The 17,502-nt window shown below is 34.8% G+C and overlaps 1 pseudogene; it reads right to left on the bottom strand.

The window, feature by feature from the left end:
• Positions 1-14,836: 14,836 nt before the first annotated feature.
• On the bottom strand, positions 14,837-15,734 carry LOC126764632 (adenosylhomocysteinase-like; annotated as a pseudogene).
• Between the last annotated feature and the right edge of the window lie 1,768 nt (positions 15,735-17,502).

The raw sequence follows: 17,502 nt of genomic DNA, 5'->3' as shown, positions 1-17,502 counted from the left end.
GGTGTCAGCTCGTTCGTTTCCTAAGATTCCGACATGACCAGGGATCCACATTAGCTTAACTTTGTGTGGTGCTGCGATTATTGAGTTCCTAATGAAGGAAATTATTTTATTCGTGTTGGAAGGAGATTTGATTGCAGTGATGCATGATTTGCAGTCCGAGCAAATCATATATTTTCCTTTATTCTTTTTCGCGTACTCGACCGCCAACTCAATTGCTAAAGCTTTCGCAGTAAAAATTGTGCACATGGGATAAAGAAGCCACTGACATATTGCATCTCCATCTTTGTTTGTTACAGCCAAGGAAGTATAGTCTGATGTCCTAGACCCGTCGGTGAATATAAAAGTCCATCCAGTAGCGCTGTAAGTTTCGACTGCCTCTGAGAATAATGCTCTATAGACCGTGTTTGGGGTATGTTGTCTAGGTAAGCTGAGTAATGAATCCTCAAAAGATGTGGAACTGATAAGCCAAGGGGGAAAAGTTTCAACAACTCTTTTCTCTCGGTAAAGAGATATGAAATTCTCCTTGACGAAAACAAGAGATTTCGATAACGCCGATGGGATCCTCAGCTGCCTTTTACGTGAAATTACGTTGTTGAATGCATTTGCTAACGCTGTGTTTGTAGCGTCAAGTAGTTTTCCAAGAACACGATTTGTTGTATCGGACACTCTGTTGGATATGCTCGGTAGGCCAGATTCGGCCAATAGAAATTTCGTTGGTGAAGTTGGAAAAGCCTTGAGACTTCGGCGGATAACTGCATGATAGGGAGCTGAGATTCTGGAGATTGTAGATTTTGCACAGTGTCCATAGATCGGCAGGGCGTAATCAACCTTCGATAGTAGTAGAGCTCTGACAACATTGATAAGCGTAGCAGAATGTATATAGCTATGTTTGCATGAAAGATACTTAATAATATTTAATCTAGATATTAAGGAACTTCTAATATAATTACAATGTTGCTTAAAGCAATATTTAGAGTCTACGATTAATCCTAGTATCTTTAAGCTATCTTTAGTATTAATTGTATGGTTTTCAATATTGAGTATAATGTTACACGGCGTCCTCTTTCGACATATATGTATGTAGCAGGTTGGTTTTTTCTAGTGAGAGGAGTACTCCCGAAGTTGTGGACCATGCTGCAATGTCGTTTGGAACATTTTTAAAAATGTTTTGCACAGCAGAGATATCGTTGTCTTTTGAGAAGATGAGGACGTCATCTGCATAGATTTGATGCTCTATTTTCTTGTGCTTGGATAAAAGGTTGTTTAATTCATCGAATGCGATAACAAAAAGTAGGACGGAAAGGGGTTAACCTTGAAGAGTGCCGTTTGATAAATTGCGCGTTGGTGAGAGGAAACCATTAACTGTCACTGATAGTTTCCTGTTAGTAAGAAAAGATTTAATGAGATTTAAAATCTTGGGGCCAACCTTCCATTTTTGTAGTTGTTTTAATATAACGTGCATTCCTATGCGATCAAATGCCTTTTGGAAATCTAACGACAACAACGATACGTGATTTTTGCTAGACAAAGCAGTGGTCACAAAATTATCGAATAAAAGTAAAGTGTCCATGGTACCATGACCTTTCTTGTAAGCAACTTGACGGGGGCTAATTAAGTTGTTTCTTCTAGCGAACCACGCCAGACGAGTTCCAATGATCTTTTCGAAGACTTTCCCGAGACAACTCAAAAGAGAGATAGGACGATAACTGTTGACATCAGTTGATGATTTTCCGGGTTTTAGTATCGGGATTATGTTTGATGTTTTCCAGAATTGTGGATAAACAGCGGTGTCAAAGATGTTATTATACAGTTCAACTAGACGTATCTTAATTGAAATCGGGAGGTTTTCCATCATTGGGTAAGATATTTTATCTAACCCAGGCGTTTTCTCTTTTACTGAGGAAAGAGCGTATTTAAATTCAGAAAGCGAGATTCTCGATTCTAACATTTTTGCAGTTGAGGAAAGGTCATATGTTGTATCAGTGAAGCTGTCTGGAATTGATGCTTTGCTATTACGAAATTGAAAGCTAAAGTGTTCATCAGAACTCGCGGCAGAGAAGTGGTTTGCAAAGAAATTCGAAATTTGTTCAGACATGATTAGCGGTTCAACAGGAGTGTTGATCCGTGGGATATACGAATTTTTAGTACCACCTGTCAATAAATTTATTTCATTCCAGATTTTTTTGGGGGAGGAAGCAGGATTGATATTCGCTGTGAACTTTTGGAAGCAGAGTCGTTTCGCTTCTTTAGCCATGCGTCGAAAATTAGCGTTCGATCTCTTGTACTCTATTAAGTTTTCAAGCGTTTGACAACGTTTGTATTCGTGCCATGCCTGTTGCTTCTTTGATCTAAGAGACGCTAGATTGGCGTTGCACCATGGTACATTGTGCTCGGATTTTCTACCATTTGTATGTGACAGATTTGCTGCGGAGCGAATAATTTTTTGAATAAGAGCAGCTTCTCTATTATTGTTATTAGAGATGGGAATTTTGTTATTTGCCTCTTCACATAGATCTGAAAATTTACGCCAGTCAGCGAAGTCAGTTTTAAATATGAATTTTGGTTTGAATTTGGAACGATATCGCTGCGTGTTGATTTTGCAGATAATTGGATAGTGATCGCTACCGTGTAAGTCGCTTGACAAACTCCAACTGCAATTTGGGGCAAGGGATGCTGAGCAAAAGGTGAGGTCAAGATGCGAGAATGTGCCATGAGTTGAAAAGTGGGTTGCACTACCATCGTTAAGGCAAATGAGGTCGGAAGTGAGCAAAGCATCTTCAATGTGTTTTCCTCTTGTGTTTTCTTTTGGAGATCCCCATATTGAACTCCAAGCATTAAGATCACCTGCGAGTATAACAGGTGATGAGACTTGTTGCAGCAAGTATAATATGTCTGCGTTTGAAAAGGTTTGTGTCGGCGGTATGTAGGCGCAAATTATATTAAGTTTAAAACCTAAATCAACCTCGATGGCAATAGCAGATATTGAGGATTGAAACATTATTCTTTTAAAAGGCAAGCCTTTTTTAACCAACACTGCGACACCTTGTTTACTTGAGGTTATGTTTGACAAGTTATGGAATATGCCTGAATAGCGCTTCGGGTGAACTGCATTCGCATTGTAAGGTAAATGCGTTTCATTTAGTAGAATTACTGAGGGTGAGTGGGATTGCACCAAGAGCTGAAGCTCATGGTAATTGTTGTAGAAACCATTCATGTTCCATTGTAAAATGGAAAACATGATTGTAAGAAAAGAAATAAAGGTTTAGCTTGGAAATATGATTTGTGTTTTGAGTTATTTTCGTTTGTTGAGTTATTTGTCAAAATGAGACATGGCCTCGTCGTCTTCTGAGGACATAAGAGAATCGCCTCCATGAGAAAGACAGATATTGTTTGAGTTATAAACTGTGTTACTTGTGTTGTTGGTGTTTGAGAGGTAAGTTGAGAAGTTTATAGGTGAGTTTGAGTTTGAGTCAGAAATTGTTTTACTTGTTGGTTGATAGTGAGTGTTTTGTTGTTGCATGAGAGCGTGATAACTTTGCTCAAGTTCTTTATAGTAGTCGGGTGCTGTGAGATCGTGTAAATTGGGATCGGGAAATTGAGAAGAGAGTTCTTTAACTATTGTGGTGGGTGTATTATGTATGTGAGTTTGTATATTGTTTTCTGATAATTGTTGTTCGTTTGAAGCATTTTCGTAAGAAGTTGATTGCGAATTGGTAGGTATGGGAATTGGGGTTGAGTTAAAGTGCTGAGTTTCTTGCTTGCTATTTTGCTGATGAGAGACTGTCGCTGAGAAAGAAGGCGAGTTTTCGGGGAAAGAGACAGTTGAGTTATAAATTTTAATAGCTTCACGCATGGTGCATTTCTTTGTTGTTTTAATTGCTTGTATTTGCTTTGCTTGCATATATTTTGGACACTTGTTTGAAGAAGCTGCGTGATCAGCCTGGCAGTTGGCGCAGAAAGTGCGTGTGCATTTTTGAGGGTTGTGGGGAGGAAGACTACAAATATTACAAGCTGCTTTTCCTTTGCAGTGCTTTATGGTATGTCCAAGCAATTGACAATTTTTGCAACGCATGGGATTTGGTATATATTGTCTGACGTTGACTCTACGCCAGGCAATATCAATTTGTCCAGGTAAGTTGAACAAATCGAAAGTAAGCAACACAACGCCATTTGGAGTAAATTGGTTGTTTTCATCTTTCCTCTGAAATTTGAAAGCGGCAACTACACCTTGTGCACTTAGCTCGCTAACAATTTCGGTTTCACTTACATTGTGTAGGAAGGGGGCGAATACTGTACCTTTAGTGAAGTTCAGGTTGTCGTGATACTTAGCTTTGATGCTACAGATTCCTGGAAGTTGCTTTAAAGCAATGAAGCGATCGGCTACTTTTTTGTTGTTCACCAATAATAACATTTTACCATCACGGAGCTCACTCACTGAATTAATTTCGCTACTCACCGCGCGTATGGCTTTGTGTACAGCAAAGCAAGAAAATTGCGCAATTGATTTCTTTGATTCGGTAGATTCGATTGTAATATATTTAGGGTCATTATTACTTCTACTGATTGAAGGTAGAGTTGGGAAGTCAAATATATCAGTAATATCGATTTTTTGTTTCTTTTTTCTTTTTAATTCTGAACTATCGGCAAGCGGAGTAAACCGATTCGTCCCAAGGGGGTGGGCCCGGGGGCCATTGTTGCACAATGATAAGTTGGAATCGGCTAAGTAATTTATTCGCTGGAAACTGAAATATATTGTGAAACTATAAAATCAAAGCACATGGATTACACCACAAGTAACTAAAGAACGAAATGCACACGGGAATGAGATAACAACAATGTAAACATATACTAATTTTTTTTTATTATGCAGGCTAACTGAGGAACAGCGAGCAAAATATTATAAGAGAACGTTCTGGACCAGCTGGATGCACTGAAATGTTGTCAATAGAGCAAACATTCAAATGTTTCATGAACGTTGAAATGGCTGATATAATTATGCGCCACACAAATAAGTTAGCAAAAGAAACTTATAATGCTTACAACAATGCGCATCCAAACACAACTCCTAAGTCATGGACGCCTGTGTCAATAACAGAGCTGTATGCATTTTTTGGCATACTTATTATGACTGGTGCAAACCATAGCAATGGAGAATATGTTCCAGATTTATGGAGCGTCAAAAACTATCCTTTATATCGCGCCACAATGGGAGTCAACCGTTTCTGTTCGATATTGCGGTTCCTAAGATTTGACGATAAAAACACTCGTGCAACACGCTTACTAACTGATAAAGCAGCACCGATCAGTGAGTTTTGGACGATGATGAACAATAATCTTGCTGCACATTACAAGCCCAGCTCATGCTTGACGATTGATGAACAATTATTTCCTTACCGTGGACGCACACGGTTTACGCAGTACATACCGTCAAAACTTGCTAAATATGGTGTCAAGGTTTGGTGGATTTGCGATGCCACAAATACATATCCACTGCATGGACAAATATATACTGGCCAAGCAGAAACTGGTAGGGAAGCGAACCAAGGCGAACGAGTGGTGAAGGATTTGTCTGCCAAATACCAAGAAAGTGGCCGAAACATTACAATGGACAATTTGTTTACGACCTTGCCAGTTGCAGAACTGCTTCTCAAGAAATGAAGCAGAACAAAAACAGGACAATTGGTTCAACGACATTTGGCTTCAAAAATAATGTGACAAAAAAAATAAAGCAGTAATTTTGCTTTCGACCATGCATAATGATGCTGAAATAGCTGACAGTGGGAAACCTGAAATAATTGAATATTATAATCGTACCAAAGGTGGTGTTGATCGAATGGACCAAATGTTTGCGGAATATCCAACACAAAGACAAACAAAACGATGGCCACTAGCGATGTTCTTCAACATGTTGGACATTACAGCTCTTGCAGAATGCATTAAGTCTCCCTGTCTTTACATTTAATACTAATGGAATTGCCTTAAATAAAAATGCAAAAACTTATTTTTTTCCTTTATTTCATTTCATTGTTCTTAAATTAAATTCCTAATAACGAAATCTTCTAAATTTTTTTGTAAGTTACTCAGAAACGCAAAATAATACCTGCTTCATTTAAATCATTAACCGCACCAAGAAAACTAGAAGAATTGGATTCTGTTGATCCTGATCCGGGTGTTGTGCTTTCTGATGAAAAAGATAAAATTTCAACGCGCTGCAATTTGTTTTGATTAGTTATTTTCATTTCATAATTACCACTCCTTGTTCTATTTGCCACTCCTTCAATCTCTGTTCAAAAATAATTTTGCGTCCCGAAAAGTTCTTTGGGGAATACTTCATTAATGTGGCTGCTCTACATAAACTTTAAACTTTCCTCCGTAATGTTGTGTTCTTAAAAAAACAACAAAAATTAATACAAAGTAAAAAAGTTCGCGGCGCCTTTTTTCTTGTGAAATATATTCAAACATACATACATGCATATGTATAGTTAACAGTTAACTTTGGTAATGCTGCACAAAAATTTAATGTATGTATGTATGTACATCTGCATTTTCAAAAGGCACATGTTTGCACTTGTATCTATTTCACAATATTATTCTCACACTTACCTTTCAGTAAATCGTACAAATCTATTAAATCAAATAATTCCAATATTTTGTACACTTTGTCCACTTCGAAAACAATTTCCATATTTGTATTTGACATATTTTATAGCACATAAAGAAATTCCATCACTCACTTGTCACTGTTCAATAAAATATGATTATCGCTGCTTTATTTTGAGAGAATTCATGTCTGCTTGCATTAGAGTAAAGAGAAACAATCCATGTATGCTTGAACTTAAAATAAGGAAGCATGACCTTATATCAAAGTTTGAGTTAAGTAAATAGTCGGTTCGCATAAGGTTGAGTCATCCTTGAATTGAATAAATTTTTACTTGTTGAAAGTTTAAGTAAATATTGTCCTTAAACCAAGTAAAATTGAACTTCTTTCACTTATAAAGTCTAAAAATGACTTGTTTTCAGTACAATTTTACTAAAATATAGGAAAATGCCATGAACTTAAAATAAGACATCGATTTTCTTATTTTAAGTACGATCGTCCTAAAATTGAAGGGTACGACTTACTCAAATTAAAAGAACTTTACATACTTTGAGTAAATTTTACTATATTTAAGTATATTTTGAGCTTTTTAAAACAAGGGCGCACTTTCCTTAATTCTAATCTGTCCATTATTTTCAGTGAGCGTAAGCAGATCCTGCGCAGCTTGGCTGAAGCATTGTGTATTCCCATTATTGAAGCCAGAGCCATAAATCGTCAAGTGACGCGAAATTTTTCGACTAAAATTGCTATTGAAGCATATTTCAACCGACCGGTGGAATCAATGGTGTCAACAGCAGCATCAACATCTGCCGCAGCGCGCACGCCAAAACCTGTGTCCGGATCTTGCTATTTATGTTACGCACAAGAGGAAAAACGCCGTAGAAAAACCAGAAAGCTGTGCGCCAAATGTAAGCAGCCAATGTGTCTTGAACATTCGGTCACATCAACAAATTGCTCTATTTGCCATGATTTTCCTTAGATATAAGATGCATTTTTATAATTTTTATAATAAAAGTCAATAATATAATGTGTGAAATTAATATTTTTAATTTTTCAAATAAAAAAATAATATAAAAATGTTTTTTTTGATTATTATGAGGATTTTTACTATTGGGGTACAAACGTTTACGTATATAATGTGTTTGGAAGGCTGTAGCTCCTGAACCAATGGTCCGAGCTGATTCAAATTTTGAATTTGAACTCAAATCTAATAAGTAAGTTAGTAATAAGTACCTAATAATAATCCTAGATCCGAGTTAGAGGTATAGCGGTTCAAAAGTTACAACACTTCAAAGTTGAAAGTGGATACATTTGTACCCGGGTGTGTGTTCTAGGGCTAAATACATATGTGCGTATAACATTCCCACACAAATAATTCATACGTAAGATACATACTTATATGCGTGCACATGTAGATATGCTACCCGCAAAAATTACGAATATTGTTCTACAAAAACAACAATGGTTTCAAATAGCATCAGCGGCGTCATAAGCCAATAGGATTGGCAGCCAAATAGTCGATGACCAAATTTGTAGAAAAACTCATAACAACAAGACTTTCATTCATGAACGCAAGCGGACTTTCAACAGGCAAATTTGCTTCATTCATAAAAACAGACACCATCACATATTCCTGAACATGCCTTTGCCTATAAGCGCCTTTTCGCGACGATGCACATAGGAGCATCTACCCTCAAAAACCGGACAAAATTGGAAATTACAAATTTCAGCGATGGTACTTGGATGGTACTCGATTGATTTTTTTTGGTACCTAAATAACCGTTCTACAATGAACCGATTAAATGAATGAACTTCAGGCCGCTATATTGCCACACAAATAGTCGGAACATAGATTTCGTTCAGAACGCACGTGCTTATTCGCGAAACTCTCCATTGTTCTCGAAATTGCAAGTTGTTTTTTTATTGCGTGAACGGAGTTGTTGAAAATATTTTTTATAGATTCAGGACAACATGGTATGCATTTAATATTAATGATATAAAAATTAATTTAGTTAATGTATTATTATGCTTTTTTCGGGAAAACAATGAATCATTAAAAAAACTATTTTTTTTTTAATTTTTTAGAAATTATTGTTTTTGTTATAGTGTTGGGCGAGGTCGAGCTATGAATTATTGTTCCTAGTAAACTACAGGATTTCGACTTAACATATAAGCTTAAACATTTTTCCCGTCCTCTCCCCTTTAAAAAAAGCGCGTTGAAAAAACTTGGTCAGTTGCATAAAATGAGTACTGCTTTATTTATTTTTTTTAATTAAATACTGAAATCCTGCTTAATTATTATATACGGGTGGTATATAGATGGTATAAGGGGGCTCTATCGGAACCGGTTTGAAAATTGGACAATGGGCGTGGTCTCTTCACCTTCTGGTGAAATCCCATATCTCGGGACCCGACTGACCGATTTCGACAAAATTTGGAACGTACTTCCCATATAACACAAATTAAAATTCCATTTGATTCTTTCACTTTCCAGTACACAAATAAAGAATTAATTAATATAACAGAATAAAATTTTGCGGTAATAATTCCTCTAAAGTAAGCCACCTTTTGACCAATAATTATCTAAATCCAACCAAAACTGTTCAAGCTCCTAGGTACCGAATATGTGAACCCGATACCAATAGTTGACTTTTGACCGAAAATATCGTTCCATGTGTTAGATATGAAATTGAAATTCACACAGAATCCTTTTCTGCCAATAGCATTTCATTGTGTCAAAAATAGGTTGAATCGGGTCAATACTTTTCTGAGCCCCCATAAACCTAATATTAAGATTTTAGAACTTCTAGGTTACTTTATGTTGGATATATCCGCCAATATTTGAGTCAAGTCTCAATGAAAATTGCAGAACATATTTTATTCATAACAGTGTATCTTTGCGCCTAAAGTAGAGGCAATTGCGCGAAAACTTGACCCCTCTAACACATCCCCCTATTACTATATTTAATCATGCATTTTTTTTTATTAATTTTCATTCATAAAATCACTTTAAATAATTTTGTTCGGTTTTTGAGACCAAATGCTTCTATGTGCCATGGCAAAAGCTAAAAATCATAAATTGAACAATTTCTGATATTTGTATGAGAAGGAAAAATAGAATAAAATTGACAACATAGTTTATTTGTGGATTTTCAAGTCAAGAAATGTATCGAAGAAAATATTCAATATTACTCTGATTTGTGTGTACAGTGGATCCCGGTTAAGTAGTACTCCGCTTAAATGAAAATCATCCCTCTTGACTGCCTATATCTTGCTGCAGGGAAGCAGTGGAAATTGGCCATCGTTCGTTTGTGTTTTCGGCACAGCTCGGATTTTCTACCAACAACACAATGTTTTGACGCTTTGTCGTCGCGTCAGTCTTTCGACACATTGACTGTTTGACAAAATCTGAGCTTCGGCCATTGGTTGTCCGGGACAACGGTGATCTCGCATGAAAAATATGTGTACATTAGGGTGGTTAAAAGATTTTTTTTTTTTCGTTTGGTACTTTGAAAAATAGGTTCCTAGACACCTCTAAGTAAGCCTCTCCAAAAATCTATTCATAATAATTTTTTTTCATTGAGTTATAAAATTAATAAGAAATAAAGAATTTTTCCAAAAATAGTCAAATTTCAACCGTTAATATCTTTTAATCGGTTGGGTTTACGAAAAAATCATAAGAGACCATATTTTAGAGCATTCAATTTCCTACAAAACCTAATTAACAAGATATTTTTGCAAGTAGTTGGAAGCGAGATATAAATTTTTCTATCTGATAATAAGAAAAAATAGAAATCCGTTAGGCGGAGGACCTTCCCGTTACAATTAAAAACTCATATTTGGAGAGGCAAGTACCATTAGAAATTTTTTTGTTGGTACTGGTTCACTGTGCCATATTAAAAAAAAGCGTGCGTTTAGACTCTGCCATAGTATCTAAAAAAGGAAAAAAGTCAGTAACTTGCAAATACTTGCAGCCAATTTTAGGACAAGACATATTTTAACAAATTATACAAACATTGAATCGAATCCACCAAACTTATTTTCTACGGAACATTGGATTTCACATATAAAAACACTTTGATATAGGACAATTTCCCTTTCCATTGTAAAGATCAAAAACATATATAAACAGACCACAATTACTTTTTTTTTTATTTAACACATACCAAATAATAATAATTAAGTCACAAATCTTATTAAAAAATTTTATATTTAAGTTTTTCAGTTCAACAAAAATTGCACTTAAAAATAGGTAAATAGTAATTATTGCTCTTGCTAAAACATGTGTTAAATTTGAAAGCTCACAGATATGCGAATATTTGGAACAAAACAAAAACGAAAACAGAAAAGACCCCCTTAGGAAATAAATTTTCAATAAAACAAACAAAATTTGGAGAATTCTGAATTTAAAAATTTCGCTAAAGTGCCGCTAGATTGACCATTTCTCCCACTGTGCATCGTGAACCTTCTCTATAAATATACGTTCTCTGTTATTATTATTATGGAATATATGGGCGATACGCAGTCTATATGTAGCAGGCTAACTCGGTCGAGATGAAGGAGTTTCACCACTGCCAGCTCGGCAGGAGAAATTTTAACATTTTCGCGGGAACAGAGCTGAGCGTGGAATAAAAATTATGCTCAAAACTATCCCTGCCAACCACGGCTACCCGCTTGTGACAAATATTCCAATACTACACATTTGTTCTCTATACACTAGCACCAACGCACATTTTCGGGTTATTTTTTGTTTACATAAATGCCACGAAAAAAAGTTTGTTTCATCCCTTGATTTGTTTGAATGAGTTCGAAGGAGAAAACATAATTGTCAATAGTAACAATAGAAAATCCCAAAAAGGGTAATAAAAAAAAACGATTGAAAGACTCATGTCGTTCGTGATCGTACCATCGTAAAGGAGGCTCGTACAACAAGAAGGTAAGTAAATGAATTTTATGTGATTTTTTAACAATATTTTGAAAATAATTACTTCATTTATTTTTACATTGGATTCAGAACTGAATTGGAAGTAGCAGCAGCAGCTATATCATCAGAAGCGGCAAATATCAATTGTTAAGTAAGTATGTGAAAAAAATGTGTGTACTTTGAAATTGGACTGCGCAGTCCAATATAATACGCAAAAATAAATACATACATACATATGTATGTACATAAGTATGTATTTTATGCGTTTAAGGCGGTCTGCACAATCCAATATAATATGTGAAAACAAATGTTTGTTTTATATCTTAAATGATCAAATAATATCTATCTTTTCTTTCAGATGTTATTATTATTTTTATTTAATTATTCTTTATTTTCACATTTTATCACTATTTTTATTTAATTAATCTTTGCTTTCAGAGTAAATTCTATTTGTATTTAATATATTTTATTCTTTCAGATAATATTCATCTTTTTTTCAGATATTATTATCATTTTATACAATTAATCGTTCTTTTTCTTTTAGATATTACAAATTCAAAGTGATTATTATTTATTTTCAGGTATTAATAATTCTTTTCTTTAATTAATCCTTTTTCAGATGAAATTATTTTTTTAAATTAAATATATTTTTATTTATGAAATGTTAGCGTTAATATATTTAATTACAATTTTATGTAAATATTTTTTAAAAATGATAAAATTAATAATTTAAAAATTAAAAAGTTTTCGTTGAAATTTTAATAAATTTTTAAAGTAGGAATCAAAAACTGCAACCCTGCATCAGCCGTCGATTGGGGATATTAGAGCAGGACAGATATACTTTTTTATATGACACTGCTGAATGAGCGCAACAAAGATGTATAATGACATGTATATGTACATATGTGAGTGGGTAAAATATTCGCTCGGCCTATGGCAAAGTACACATGTTTACCCTAAGGATTACCCACAATCTGACCCACTGATTATCTGGTTTTTTACCCGCTCATGGTTGGCAGGGTATATATTGCTCTAAGAGACGCATGTTCGCTCTTTTGCTTATATTTTTATACGTTTATATGCAAACATGTGTATTCGTGGGAATTCTTTTTGTGCATATTAATGAATACATGTGCAATTGAATACTTAAAAAAAAAATTTAAATTAAATTACTTTTTCAAAGCAATATTCGTAGTTTATGTGAAAATAAAGCATATTTTTTAATTATTTTTTGTATTTGGTATATTTATACTTATGTGTATACTTCATTACATATGTATGTACATATATAACAAACTATCATAATATATTAAAAAAATTAAATATATTACAATAGTGAAATATGTAAGTAAATCGTACATTTTATAATTCAAAACTTATATTCACATGTATCAAGACCATAAGTGTTTATGTTCGCTTTCGCGAATTCAAATCATATTATCACTTATCAATAATAACATGTGCGCGTTGCTCATATGTATATACATAATTATGTGCGTATGACATTGGTACACAAATAACGCATACACAAACCTACATACTTGTATGTCTTCAAATGTAGATATGTATGTCACCCGCAAAAATTACAAATATTGTTCTGCAAAAACAACAATGCCTGAAATAGCATCAGCGGCGTCACAAGTCAATATGGCAGCCAAATGTAGTAAATCTTACAGCAAGAACAGTTTCATTCATGAACGCAAGCGTACTTTCAACAAGCAAACTCGCTTCATTTATAAAAGCGAACACCTTCACATCTCCCCGAGCATGCGTTTGCCCACAAGCGGCTTTTCGCGGCGATGGCAAACGCTAAAAATCATAAATTCAACAACTTTCTGATGTTTCTTCACATTGTGTCGATTTATAATCCGTGCTCGCAAAAATCTGCGTCGATATGTATGCACGCTCATACATCTTCATACATATTTACGCAAGTTCGTGGTCATGCCACATATGTATGTAAATATGTACACTCATGTCTATATACCACATTTTTATGTATACATATACACTCAGTGCTTCATGTAAAATCTACGTTGACACGGACAACCAAGTGCCGAAGCTCACGTTTTGTCAAAGAGTCAATGTCGAGGGACCGACGCGACGACAAAGCGTCACAACATTGTGTTGTTGGTAGAAAACCGAGCTGTGCCGAAAAAATAACGAACGATCGCTGATTGTCACCGCTTCCCTTGCCGCTCTAACAGCTTTACCAATAAACTTGCGTAAATATGTAGGAATATGTATGAGTGTGCATAAACGCAGATTTTTGCGAACCATGTAAAAATTTTTTAGAATTGACAAATATTATAAATCGACAACAGTCATGTCTGTTGCCACTTTTGTCACTCCGCGTTTTTTGAGTCTTGCGAGTTTGCATCAGAAAGTTGTATGTTAAATTACAACGCAAAGGTTTCGGGTGTAAATTCGTACTCAGCTCTGGTTGCCCAGAGCTCCTTTATTTATAAAATTCCTTATCCTAATTCATGTATGCACCACATGCAGAGTGCATACACATATCTTAATTCTAATCTACTGTACATACGGAAGTATGTACACATATCTTAAGCATAAATGTTCCCAACGGCATACATAAGTTTTTCTTATCTTTTAATAGTTTAGGATCATTTCCGTTCCTTTACATTGCAAGCATTAATATCAGTCTCTAACATATTGATCAGATAACATATTGACCTAAGATATGCATTTAGGCAATTGAATACAAATGTGCATGTGCACTTGAAAACAACCCCGTACCATGTAGCATTGCAATGGGTATTTGTACATACATATTTATATTTATGACTATATTTTTATATTTTAGCGATAATGCATATAAATATTTGAAATATGATATCTGTTTCTACACAGATTTATAAAAATATTTCATTTACAAATGTAGCCGTTAAGAACTGTTCCGAAATCTGAACATACTGCCCACGTTGAAGTGTTTACACTTCAAAATAATTCAAGTATTAATAAATCTTGCGCATGTTAATTACATTTTTCTTTACAAGATTGGCGGATCGAACTCGTAATAATTTTTCTAATATACATATGCTATTTTTTGTTGTATACATTTTAAATTTTTAATATAATTTTCATTTGCTAATATTAATAATTAATTTCGTAAGATATATCCTCCTAGAGGAAATGAGTGCCTTAGTGCCTTGCTGAATTACAGATGCGTTGTAGGACTAGTGTTACGATGACTGCACCAACAATTAATAGAATTAGGTTGTCAGTATTCATGTCGTAATGCACCATATGATGCCATTCTAAGTCCAAGGGTTTCGAATTTAATCACGGGACTTTTAGGGTCGTATGCCCAATTTCTCCAAGTGTAAACTGGTGATCTCTTCATCGAATATTTTCGGCAACATATGCAAATTTATGTTGTATTTGTCAGCCTTGATCTACAATTCGATTTGTGCCACCACTTGATTTCTGAACGAGTTGAACATCTCAAGCTGAGATGACCGTGCGCGAAGCCCAAATTTACCAGACGTCCTTCGGTCAACAAAACAATATGATTACCATTGGATAGTGTATAACGATGGACTTGGGGTTTGATAATAATTTTCTCTTTGACGTTGCATTCAAAAATGCGACGTCGATTTCACAATCGAAATTACCAATATTACAAACGATCGTATAGTCGGGCATGTGTTCAAAATGTGCGCCAGTAATAATGTCCTTGCAAACAGTTGTTGTTACGAAGATAATAGCTCCTTTGTATGCTTGCTCCTTGGTGGTTACTTCATAGCCGCTTGCAAAGCAATGATATAATCTTTTTCGGTGACAATAACGATTCCGCCGAAACAACGCAGAGGTTATACACAACTTTTGCCAATATCACATAACCAGCATTGCAGCACACTTTGCCAGCAATCATCAAATCGGTGGGCCGTTTTATACCATCAATTAACTACTCGCGACAACCATAAGATTATAGAATGTACTCTTGGCCACCGAGTCGTTGACGTTAATGGCTGACGCACCGAGACGTCTCTCCTTCACCAATTTATATAAATTGTGTACATCGGTTGTAGTTTCTTCGTTCAAATCCTTGACGCCCTTCGGGTATTGTGGGCACTTTTCATACACTGAGTTGGTCAATTCACCACCATTATCGAGAATCAAGTTCACGAGCTGTTCACCATCTGAGAACAGTAAGGTCAGTTCAATACTCCATAAGTATTCTAAATTCATCATCCTTTGAAGGGTAACACTGACCTAGTCTTCCTTTTCATCCTCCTCCTCGTGAACGCGATGATGTCGTGAGGCTGTTCAATGAGTACTTGTTGTGCAGCTGCTGAATCATTGAGTTCACTTGTTGAGTATTTTAAATATTTCAGTGAATTTGCTATTTGCTGCCTTTCAACCAAATATTGAACTAGATCGATGTGGACAATTCTATCCCACGCTGTCCAAGTCAACCCAACCGGCCCTCTTTTCAAAAAAATACTCCAGAAATATTTTTTTTAAATATATTATATCTAAACATTTACAACATAGTAAAACTATAAGTAAATTTAGCAAAATAAATATAAGATTATTCTTTTTCTTCTTTTTTAGCTCGAGTCGACCGCATCTCTTTTTATTAATTATTTGAATATTTTTTCTTCAGTAGGAAAAGGGTAAACAATGTGCATCGCTCTTTACGATGTGCCATGGCTTATCCTTACGTCCACATTTGCAATCTTGGCATAAAATGACGTTTTCATTTCGTCCTCTCTTCCACTGCAATGGTGGAATATTTTGTTCTTTAAAAAATACAAATGTACCACTTTCAATATTTTCAAAAGAAACTTTGCATTTATTTCTTTTTCGTGGTTTATTATTTTTAAATTTTCTATCTTGAGAGATTAATCTTCCTTTTGTTTGTGAAGAAGAATCTCCTAAGTTCATATTTTTCTTTTCAAATAGAAAAGCTGCAGTAAATTTACTATCTGCATTAAATTTTAAATTATTACGAAAGCATTTCTCGTACTGTGTTTCTTTTTTAGTTTTATTAAAACATCTTTCAAGGGATTTTAATTTCCCAAACTTTTTTCGTTGAAAATTTAATTTTTTATCTATATGTGTTACAACACAACAGTGAGCTAATTTGGGGCTTATGTTGGTTGATCCGTATATCAACCACCCAAACATACTGTTCTGGAGTTTGTAATTCATATTTTCAACAGTTATTTTTTTCTTCTTTTTTATCAAATCAAAAATATGTCCGCACCTAAAAGTAAGTCAATCTTACCCGGAACATTAAATGAAGGGTCGGCCAGCTTTATATTTTCTGGAATTGTTTTAACTTTTATGTGTTCCGAGGGCACATTGGACACAATCTTTTGTACAACAACGGTGTGTAAATTTGCTTCAAAATGATCTGTTAATGATTTTAAATGAAGATTAACTCTTTCATTTGCATTTGTTCTGTTTTGACCAACTCCTTCAATGGTCATAGATTCTGTTCTGGAAGGAAGTTTTAATTTATTTTTAGTTCTTCGGTTATAAGGTGAACTTGAGACCCACTATCTAATAAAGCTCGTGCCTTTACTACTCTTCCATCATGACCTTTTATACCAACAATTGCTGTGGTTGGCAGGACATTTTTAGAATCATTTTTTAATTTCGCATTTTTAGTATTTTTAATCACTGTGCTTTTTGCTTTAACGGATTTGTCTTTGTGGAGCCATAAATGATGGTTTCCTTGACATGTGAGGCAACTATCGCCTTTACAATCTTTTATATTGTGCCCTGTTTTAAGACATTTGGTGCATAATTTGTTTTTAATTACTGCATCCAATTTGTCTTGAGTAGACAGAGCTTGAAATATATAACAATAAAATATATTGTGTGAATTATTACATCCCATTATGCATTTAAATTCTGCATTTTGAAATTTTGGTGATGTTTTTGATACTTGTGCTGCTTCTAGTGCATTCCCTTCATGGTTCAGAAACATCTGTAGTGAATTTAAGGT

Source organism: Bactrocera neohumeralis, unplaced genomic scaffold (genome assembly GCF_024586455.1).
Source record: "Bactrocera neohumeralis isolate Rockhampton unplaced genomic scaffold, APGP_CSIRO_Bneo_wtdbg2-racon-allhic-juicebox.fasta_v2 cluster09, whole genome shotgun sequence".
Taxonomy (NCBI): domain Eukaryota; kingdom Metazoa; phylum Arthropoda; class Insecta; order Diptera; family Tephritidae; genus Bactrocera; species Bactrocera neohumeralis.
Note: the sequence above shows the minus strand (reverse complement) of the source record. Positions and strands in the feature narration are given on the sequence as shown.